At 55.0% G+C, this 10,651-nt stretch overlaps 1 protein-coding gene across 1 annotated transcript in view; it reads right to left on the bottom strand.

Moving 5' to 3' along the window:
• The window catches only part of AATK (apoptosis associated tyrosine kinase), a 30,346-nt gene extending 19,917 nt beyond the window's left edge, over positions 1 to 10,429 (bottom strand). Inside the window, exon 1 of the mRNA XM_012803119.2 lies at positions 10,385 to 10,429. The gene's annotated coding sequence lies outside the window, so the exon portion shown is untranslated. The remainder of the gene's footprint in view (positions 1 to 10,384) is intronic.
• Between the last annotated feature and the right edge of the window lie 222 nt (positions 10,430 to 10,651).

Raw genomic sequence — 10,651 nt, 5'->3', positions numbered from 1 at the left:
AAAAAAAAAAAAGCTGCAGTGATTAAAGCCGGGTGATGCTGCACCAGCAGATCCGTGCATGTGCGGAGATCAGGCCCTGGGGCCGGTGAGCACAGTCACAAAGGGGAGATCCCTGCCCCCCAGTCATGGTACTGCGCCAGTTCAGATCTGTGAATCTAAGTAAAATTATAGCAACTTAAAAGAAATAGGTAACAAGGTTTGGGGGGGTTTGAGACAGAGTCTCACTATGTCACCCTCAGTAGAGTGTTGTGCCGTCATAGCTCACAGCAACCTCAAACTCTTGGGCTCAAGCGATTCTCTTGCCTCAGCCTCCCAAGTAGCTGGGACTACAGACACCTGCCACAACGTGGCTTTTTTTTTCTTTTGTAGTTGTCATTGTTTGGCAGGCCCTGGCCGGATTCGAACCTGCCAGCTCCAGTGCATGTTGCCAGCGCTCTAGCTGCTAAGCTACAAAGTTTTTAAGCTTAACACAATGGAAGAGATCAGGAGGAAAAGATCGAAGGCTTTGGCTTCATAAAAACGAACGTTCAGCAAAAGCCTCATCACATCAAGGGCACACGGCAAACTGGGAGAAACGGGTTACAGAAAATACGTCAAAGAGCTGATGTCACTGCCACTCAGAGCACACAGTCAGCAAAGACCCCCAAACATAAGCAAACTATATGAAGTTAACTCACAAATAAGGACAGACAAATTCTTACAACCCACACGAAAATGTTCAGCCTTGCTCATAATCAAAGAAAGCAAATCAAAACGTGATGTCCAGCTTCTGCACAGCAGGAGTCTTTAGAAGCTGGTAAACCAGAAGCAGCCACCCAGGCTTTCTGGTGGGTCTTAAGTCGAAACAGCCTGGAGAACTGCCTTCTCTTTGGCCAAGTACTTCCACGTCTGGGAATTTAAACAGAAAAAAAAGAAAAAAGTAGACTGGGCGTGGTGGTGCATATCTGAAGTAATCCCAGCAATCTGGGAGGCTGAAGTGGGAGGACTACTTGAACCCAGGAGTTTGAGACCACCCTAGACAACACAGCGAAACTCCATCTCTACTTTAAAAAAAGGGAAAAAAATTATCCTGGCATGGTGGTGGGCACCTGTCGGCCCAGCTACTTGGGAGGATCACTTGTGTGCAGGAGTGTGAGGCTGCAGGAAGCTGTGATGAGGCCACTGCACTGCAGCCTGGGCAAGAGTGAGACCAGAGTAAAAATGAATTAAAGAGTGAGAATATTAATGCCACAGATGGAAAAGGCTTTTTGCACAAAGATGTTCAATGCACTGGTGTTTACATGTAATAGTGAAAAACAGCCTCAATATTCAACAATGAAAGAACGATGAAATAAAAACAATGGCACAGCTGCAGAAATAGCCATAAAAAGTGAACTCAAGATGTTTCAAATAAATGGGGAGACACCAATAACATTATTCTAATTAAAAGAAGTGGGGTACACAAGGGAGTGTATCATCTCAACTGTATGGTCAGCGTACACACACGCCCAGGTGTGTGTGATGGGCTTTGACACCTCACGGATGAGCCAGACGCTGCACACCTGGGCAGCCCAGGCCACTTCAGCTGCACCTCAGTAAGGCTGAAAACAAGAAGCAGGACGCAGGACTGTTTATGAATCCTGATCACAACCACGTCAAAAGCCAAAACAAAGCTAAGTGACGAGATCCCGCAGTGTGACCAGCAGCAGGTCTGGGCTTCACCCTGTGCTTTTCACGTTTCCCGCCATGAGAACACGTCGCATGGCCGCTGCAGTCAGGTGATATGTATTTTATTTAATTATCACCCAAACCTGAAACCAACACTCCCTTTTTTTTTTTTTTTCTTTTTTTGTAGAGACAGAGTTTCACTTTATTGCCCTCGGTAGGGTGCCATGATGTCACACAGCTCACAGCAACCTCCAGCTCCTGGGCTTAGGCGATTCTCTTGCCTCAGCCTCCCGAGTAGCTGGGACTACAGGCACCCCCCCACAATGCCTGGCTATTTTTTTTTGTTGTTGTTGTTGCAGTTTGTCTGGGGCTGGGTTTGAACCCGCCACGCTCGGTATATGGGGCCAGCCCACTGAGCCACAGGCGCTGCCCCATCACTCCCTTCTTTAAACAGCCTGGCCACACACTGGATGGAGCCAGATGGCCACCTGGGGTCTCGTCCACTCTGCCCCGACCGTGCTCAGGACACCCCACCTTACACCTCCCACCACCTGGGCCTGGGATGTGGCCCCCTCTGCCTCTTGCAAAGTAGGCTCACAGAGGCCTCCCTAGTCCACATCCCTGCCCAGGCTGCTCATAGTGACCTTCTGCTGGACCAGTGAGCATGGCCCTGGGACAAGGTACCTGGGGACACTGGCCGGGCCATGCACAGCAGGGGAGAGGATGCAGACAGACACACAAGCATACTGACACGCACACACCCATCCAGTCCTTCTCTGAGCCAGCCAGGACTCCCCAAGTGTCCAAGGAGAAGCTGACACCACCAGTAAGGGGGATGCTGATTGCTAGTGCCCCTCAGGGGAAGACCCTGGGCCCCAGGTCAGTGAGGTGTCCAAGGTGATAGTGTGTGAACACACGATGGAAGGTGGAAGTGCCTCCACAGGTAAGCACAGGGCAGCAACACAGCTCTGTTCCAAGGCCAGGATGCAGCCAGCCCGCAGGCAGCTCTAGCTGCCCTGAGGACTGCATCTGGGGAGGGACAGCCCCACCAACCTCCTCTTCCTTCCTAGGCTGCAGGCCTCAGGCTCCCTTCCCTGCCCCTAGCACGACCTCTGTGACCCCTGGATATTCTAGGGCATGCCAGACCAAACATGAACAAAGCCACCTCGAGCATACCCGGACCCCAGTGGGAAGTCCCCACCTCTGCCCTACCCCCAGCACACCTGGACCCCCAGTGGGAAGCCCCCACCTCTGCATTCCCCTGCCTCCTATCGTGTCCAGCCGCCTAGGCCCTGACCTCTGCCCTGTGGCCAGCAGCCCACTAGGATGCTGTTCACGCCTCCCAGAGGGTCTGCAGCTACCACCCTCATGGCCGTTCCTACCCAGGCCACAGCCACCAATGCCCCCAGCCTTGCCTGGCACCTCCATCCCTGCCGGGTGCCAGCCCCCAATGCCCACCAGGCTCACGAGAGCTCCCAGCACCCATGTCCTAGTGAACTCCCTCCTCCAGGACTTGTGTGTCTGAGTAGAGGCCCTGACACACAGCACTCAGAAAGGATGATCGGCCCACCAGCCACATGGCCACACAGTGCCGGTGCCTCAGTTTCCCCAGTCTACCTGGAACAGCGTGCCCACCTGTCTGGTCTAAGAGTGAACGTCTGACCCGTGAGTGGGGCCACGGCTTTTTTTTTTTTTTTTTTTTGTGGAGACAGTCTCACTTTATCACCCCCGGTAGAGTACTGTGGTGTCACACAGCTCACAGCAACCTCCAACTCCTAGGCTTAGGCAATTCTCTTCCCTCAGCCTCCCAAGCAGCTGGGATTACAGGCGCCTACCACAACACCCTGCTATTTTTTTGTTGCAGTTTGGCCAGGGCTGGGTTTGAACCTGTTGGTATATGGGGCCGGTGCCCTACCCACTGAGCCACAGGCGCTGCCTGGGGCCACGGCTTTTTAAACAATGGACGTGGAGCATGGAGATAGCTTGGCCATTGAGGGACCATGGATGGCAGCTTGGAGAGTGCTAGGGGGAGCATGCTAGGGGAAGCATGGGGTGATTTCCACTGATGAGCCACATTCAGAGCAGGGAATTCACAGAGACAGAAGTGAGCAGTGGGCTGTGGGGGTGTGCAGGGGGGCTCCTGAGCTGATAAGAATGTTCTGGAACTATAATAGAGGTGGCTGGCCAGCAGGCAGGCAACATGGTGAAGGCCCCACAAGCCCCTGCGTTGTTTGCTATAGGTGGTTATGTTATGTGAACTGCACCCCAGTAACTTTCTTTAAGAAGTTAGCCACCAGCAAATCCATGCCCAGTCTACACCAGTTCTGCCATACCCCACTGAGCCTGTGTCCCCCTCCCAGCCTCCTTCCTGCTTTGCCACCAGGAATGCTGCCTGCTGCCCCCAGCCCAGGGTCCATGGCCACATTCCTCACCCAGGGGCCACCTCTATAACAGGCAATGGTCCTGGAGACCTGATCCTAGGGGACCCCTATCGTAGCCAGCCACTCTCCATCACCCCACTGCAATGTCCCTGCCACACCCAGCAGGGCTTGGGACCCCCATCCCACCTCCACATGGGTGAGGCACAGGGTCGTCATTGTGCCTGAGGCAGCCAGATGGGGCCTCTCTGCCCAAAGCAGCCAGTGGCTAGTGGCGAGACTCGGCACATTAGAGGACTTCCAGCCCCCTCCCCCAGGGTAATGCAAACAGGATCTTGAGCAGGAAGGAACTGGTGCAACCCAGGAGGACGTGCCACTGTCCTCAGGGCCAGGCGGCACGAAGGAGGTAGTCCCACGCTCCAAGGTCCAATGTCCAGAGGGAGTTGGCATATCCTCTGACACCTCTCAGGGGCATCCTACTTTCCAGCTCTGCACAATAGCTGTGGGAGGTCGTGGGGCAGAGTAGGGAGATGAGGGTCCTCCAGAACCATCAGTGGCAATGAGAGCTGGGGGCAGGGAGGAGGTTTCTCTGCAGAAGTTCACTCGAGGGCCACACAGACACCAAAGCTTCTGAGAGGAAAAGAATTCCCCAGACAAGAAGTCCCTTTTCCAGCAGCAGACCTGGGTGCTGGGCAGCCAGGCCAAACACCCCCAGGGCAGCCCAGGCCCAGCTCCTATCTCCCCCTTCCCTAGCCCCTCCCTCAAATCCCCAAGATGAGGTGGAAAGACATGACCCGTGTCTCAGATATCAAAGGACAGACATTAGTGGCTGAGATCAAGCACGACTTGTCCCTGCAGCAAGGCTGCCTGGGGTTGGGGGGCTCACCCATCACCCATGCACCGGAGGGCAGTGGGCTTCAGACCCCAGGCTCCACAGACCAAGCTCCCTCAGAGCCCAGCTTCCCCTCTGGCTGGTCACTTGGGCCCAGCTCCCCAGGACAAAGGCTGTGTCCTAGGGACACCCCCACCCCAACAGCAAGGACTGCTCCAGGAGACAATGTGACGAGCTTTGGATCATAATCTCAAAAGACACAGTCCGGACGCCATAATCTCGAATGCTGAAAGCCCTAAAGAAGTCTAAATCCCTAAAGTCCAAAATCCCAAAAATCCCAGTCACAGGATGGTGGCATCATGTTTGCAGAAATGCTACTGTGCTGTCGCTGTTACTTGGAGATTAAGGATGGTCTAAGGGGGCGGTGTCCGTATCTCAGTGGTTAGGGCACTGGCCACATACACCAAGGCTGGCAGGCTGGAACCCGGCCCGGGCCCGCTAAACAATGACAACTGCAACAAAAAAAAAAGCTGGGCATTGTGGTGGGTGCTTATAGTCCCAGCTACTTGAGAGGCTGAGGCAAGAGAATCGCTTAAGCCCAAGAGTTTGAGGTTGCTGTGAGCTATGATGCCACAGCCCTCTACCAAGGGTGACTTAGTGAGACTCTGTCTCAAAAAAAAAAAAAAAAAAAAGAATAGTCTAAGGCAGTGGTTCTCAACCTTCCTAATGCCGTGGCCCTTTAATACAGTTCCTGTGGGTCATGACCCACAGGTTGAGAACCACTGGTCTAAGGAGTCAGTGGCAGGTGAACAAGCTATGGACTTAATTTTCACTCGGCCACAGAAAAAGTGAAAACATGGACAGAAAAATACAAGAAACTCCCTCAGGGAGCCATCCAATCACCTCCTCCTGCCCCTTCACACACATCACCGGGGGCCTCATCAGAGAACAGAGAAAGAGTCAGATACGCTCAGCGCCTTGTGAACCACAGGTACCTGCCGAGGCTGAGGCTCCTCCAGGGCCACCGAGCACACTGGTGAGCTCGGTGAGCTGCAGAAGACAACAGAATGGTCACAGCAACCACCAAACAAGCGCCGAAAAGCCAGCTCATGCTTCGTTGTGGCCAACGTGGGTCTCATTTCTGCCACATCTGTGGTCTATAAGTGCAAGCGGGTTTCTGTGTAACCCACATGACACAGAGTTGCGGCACAAGACGGGACAGTTAGCAGGGAATGGCCACGCTGTGCTTGTCAAACCACAGAAGAATTTCCAGAAGAGCGGCCTCACATACAGCATGACTGCGAGCCTGTCCTCTGAGAGCTACATCCTAAAGGAACAAAGCAGCGATTGGCAGTGACAAAGCCCTCCAAATACGCTCAACAATCCTGTGCCTCAGCCAGCTCTCCTGGACAGCAATGCCCATGACCCATCTCTGTGACACATTTTTTCATATGTCGTATTTTCTTTTTAGTTTGTTTTTTTGTTTTAACTGCAGCTCTACCCCACCCCACACCCCGATTCCCACATGACAGATGGTGCCAGGCCGTGCAGGACTCTGGGGAACGTTCTGGGCTGGGCCCAGGCCCTTTGAGGGCACAGCCTGTCTCGCTGATGCCCCTCGAGGGCCTGAGCCACTGGGCCTGGCCACACCTCTGGTTTTTTGGCTTTTATTCTATAGTTTTCTCCCACACAATTTTAAATTGTCAGGATTATTTTTTACAATTTGCTATGCTGTATTTCATCTTTGCACCATTTCTGATACTGGAGATGCACATTATGTTGAGACTTTCAGAGGGTTCTACTTCATTTCAGGCATTTTATTTTGCAAATCTGGCTCCATGAAAGTGCAGCGTCACAACACTGGCTTTGTGTGTACTGTGCATGTGTGTAAAAACTTTCTGATAAATGACGAGATGCCCTTTTGTCCATCTGCATCTTTGAAAGACAGAATTTCTTAGGATCTGGGCTCTCTGGGAGAAGGCACGTGTGGCACTAGCCTAGCCAGGCTTCCAGGGTCACTGGCTGCGGCGTTTCTACAACCGCGGCTACTAAGTGCGGGGAGTGTGACCGCCAGCTACAGGGCTGTGCGTTTACACATCTCTCTCTTCTTATACATTTGACCTATTTCTTCAGGAATCCAGCCCGTCTGCTCACAACGGGTACTCCCGGGCCGTCGCTATGCCTGCTATGATCACACCAATGCACCGTCACTGTTGCTTATTTTACTGTGTGAAGTGGCTTATGAGGTGTTTTGTCACGTTTTCATATGTTTCTCAGATAAATTCCCCTTTTAAAAGGTGAATACAGTTCTTTTAAAGAATCTTGTAAATTGTTTTATCCAGAACCGTATTTTTGGGGCTTCAGCATCTGAGCTGATGGCTGGGTACTGACAGCCTGCAGCAGCCACCCCTTCCGAGCTCTCTCCCCACCTCTCACCATCAGACGGACATGAGGTCGTCCTCCCCACCTGAGAAGCCAGGGTCAGGGGAGGGATGCAGCCAGGCACAGGAGGTGAGGGGCTGGAGGGGCATCGGGGAGACAGGCTGTGCCCCCAAAGGGCCTGGAACCTTTCCCAGAGCCCTGAATGACCCAGCAATATCCACCATGTAGAAACTGAGGCCCGAGGCCCGAGGGGTAGGCTGCAGTTAGAAGACACTCACTCCCTCCAAGACAGAAAAACTCTGGTGTCCATGGCTAAGGAGAACCACCACCATTCACCAAGTGAGGTGTGACCCTAAAGACACAAACCCAGGACAAAGTGGTCCACAGGGCTCATGGCCAGATGCACCTTGTCACCATGAGCTGGGGGGAACTTGGGTAGGACAGGTGACACCCAAGCACACCCATGTGACACATTCATACCCATAGGGAGACGCCAGATGTGTTCAGATGCACACGTGTGGGCACACGCACATGTGCTCACACGCCTACCCAGTAGAGGCACGCGCTTTCCTTCCACCCCGTCCCCCAGTTATGGGACCAGTGTCCACTCCCTGCTGCAGGAACCCCACAGAGTCCCTCTGAGCTCCCACTCAGTATCCCAAAGCCTGTCTGCCCTGCCCCTCAACCAGCCAGCACTGGAATCAAAACATAATCGTCCAGCATGGCCCAGGGACAGAGGCAATTCTGCCACTGGGCACTCACAGTGACTCAGGACAAAGTCTAGCCTGGTCTCCATCAGCTCCCGGGCACTGCAGAGCCCACCCAAGGCCACATAGGGGGTGGGGTGGGTACCCAGGATGGCAGCTAAGTTGCTCCTGAGGGACAGCTGTCCAGGTGGCTCAGGGGTCTGGCAAGGATGCTCTGACATGGGGCCCATCTCTCTGTCCTTGGCCTCTCCCTGCTTGGCACACGCCACCTGTCCCTTCTTTTTGGCCCAGCCCACCCTCCTGGCACGAGGCAGGGTAGGCTGCAGTTAGAAGACAGTCACCCCCTCCAAGATAGAAAAACTCTGGCAAGAAAACTCATTCATCTCAGGACCAGCCCTGACACCCCTAGACACCAGGTCGGCCCGGAGGGACTGCCTGGACGAATTAGTCCCTCACAAAAGTGTGGGCTAGAAAGAGGCGGAGGGCCACTGGGCTCAGGCTCACTAAAGAGGAAGCTGCCAAGTTCACAGCCGGACCAGTCAGGCGTCAAGGGATGTGCCTGGCCACAGTGACTTCCAGACAGGACCTGCAGACTGCCTGTCACAGGAAGGGAAACAGCAGAGTCCAACGTGTCCATCCTGGCTCCAGCCACAGAGGAGCACTGCACCAGCCTTGCCCAGACTACAGGCTGAGAGTAGTGGTGAGGCCAGGCCCTGGGCCAGGAGTGGCCTGTGTGTCAGTCCCAAGTCTCAGCAAGATCACTCCTTCTGGTCATTCATCCCCAGGGACTAGGACCTGCCCCTTGGAAGTGCCTACTCCTGCCCAGAATTCCAGGCGCTGCCCCCAGGTAAACAAATGCCCAAGAACCACTTCCCTGGGTGCAAATGTCCCCACCGTGGTCCATCTCAGGATGGCAGGAGAGGCCGAGTCAGCTCTGGGAGCCAGACACTCCGTACACCCTGGTGACATGCCCCAGGTGATTAAGATGGCAAGAAGTGAAGCAAGGAGTTAGTTCACAGACTCACGCCCAGAGAGGCCCCCATGTGGAGCCCAGGCACACTGCCCGTAGCCACTGGCCATGAGGCTCTGCGGGGCTGGAAATTGCGGCCAAGTCAGGAGGCCTCCCTGCTGGGAAGTAAGACCACCATGGAGTGGACTCTTGCACTCTTGGAGTGCAAGACGGCCCCACCGCCCAGAAGACCCTTTGCAGCCTGAGCCCAGGGAGCCCCCTCTGAGGGTTACAGCTGCCCATCAAGAGCCCAGGGACTGTGGGGTACTGTCCAGATGAGGCCACCCTAGAGACTGGGAGCAGACTCATGGCTGCCACAGCTGGTGGTGGGGAATGGGGTTGATGCTAATGGGGGTGGGGATTTTATTAGAGGGGCAAAAATGTTTCAAAGTTGATCGTGGTGATAGTTGCACAGCTCTGAATATACTAAAAACCACCATAAGTGGGCCAGTTGTTGATGTGTGACGTGCTTCTCATTAAGGGGGGCTGTGCCAGACGCTTAGGGCAGGAGGAACCAGCACATTGCTGCCTGCCATGGATCAGACAGACTTACTGGAGGAACACCACAGAGGGAGAGGGAGACGCAGAGATGGGACCATGCAACCTCAGATGTGAGCCTGGGCAGGCTGGAAGCCTTGTGCCAGTGCAGCTGTCCCAGGCCAGTGACAGGTTGGGGCAGCGAGGGCTTCGGGGGCTGGGAACACTGGGCATAAGTGAGCCCAGCTTGGGAAAGTTCATCAAGCACTGTTCTGTCCCTTTTCTCCAAGGGGATTCAAGGAAATCCACGTGGGCCCCACAGCAGAGCTCAACTGCACCAGGTAGCAAACGTGGACAGGGAATGCATCAGTTACCTTGCCCACCAATAGACTGCCCACCTGCCCTAGGAGGGAAGGGCCACATAGGCAGACCTGGCCAGGGGGCCCTACTGTGCCCTGAGCCCTGTGGGGGACTTAGAGGGCAGCATCCTGGACCCTATTCCATGTTGGCCTCAAGCCTAGCCTCAGTACAGAGGGTCTGGGACCCAGCAGGTGGCCTGGGGCCAGCTGCTCAGGGCTGCCAAGCACCCTGTGCCCAAGTTCTCAACAAGGAGGGACCTCCCTAATACCCAGCAGGTAGGTGGATCTGGGTCCCTTCCCTTAGTGCGGAGGAGAAGGAAGCACCACCACCAAGGGTGAGGCTAGGACAGGACAAGCCACACCTACTGTGAGAGGTGACCAGAGACTCTCCTGGCCCTCCAGCTTAGGTGAGCATCCTGTTGCCTCACTCCCTGACACTGGGCTGCCCTGAATCGCCCTGGTAGAGGCCCTGCCCACTTGGCATGGCCACCACCTCTGGTGGGAGCAGAGGCCTCCTAACCACAGCCCCAGACTCCCACCCCAGGGCTGGCAGTGGCAGAGGGGCCTGCATCCTCCCAGAAATCCCCACGTACCGGCTCTGGGCAGCTGATCCCACGTGGCTCTAACTGTGGCTCTAATCCCAGAGTGACCCTCAGGACCCCCCTCCCACCTTGAGATCCCCCAGCCTCCTGACCCCAGGCCCTGCCTCAGGACTTGGCATGGACGCCGCCCAGAGAGGTAGCCTGGGAACTGGCTCAGCCCTCACTGCCCTCATTTCCTCCGCCACTTCCTCCACTGGGGGCGGGGAGGCTGCAGCCGCCTGTCCTACTGGCGCTAGTTCCTCTGGCCAGGGGCCAGGC

Source organism: Otolemur garnettii, unplaced genomic scaffold, assembly GCF_000181295.1.
Source record: "Otolemur garnettii isolate 467f Iridium unplaced genomic scaffold, OtoGar3 scaffold00018, whole genome shotgun sequence".
NCBI lineage: Eukaryota > Metazoa > Chordata > Mammalia > Primates > Galagidae > Otolemur > Otolemur garnettii.
The sequence above is the reverse complement of the archived record's forward strand: the minus strand, read 5'-3'. Positions and strand labels throughout refer to the sequence as shown.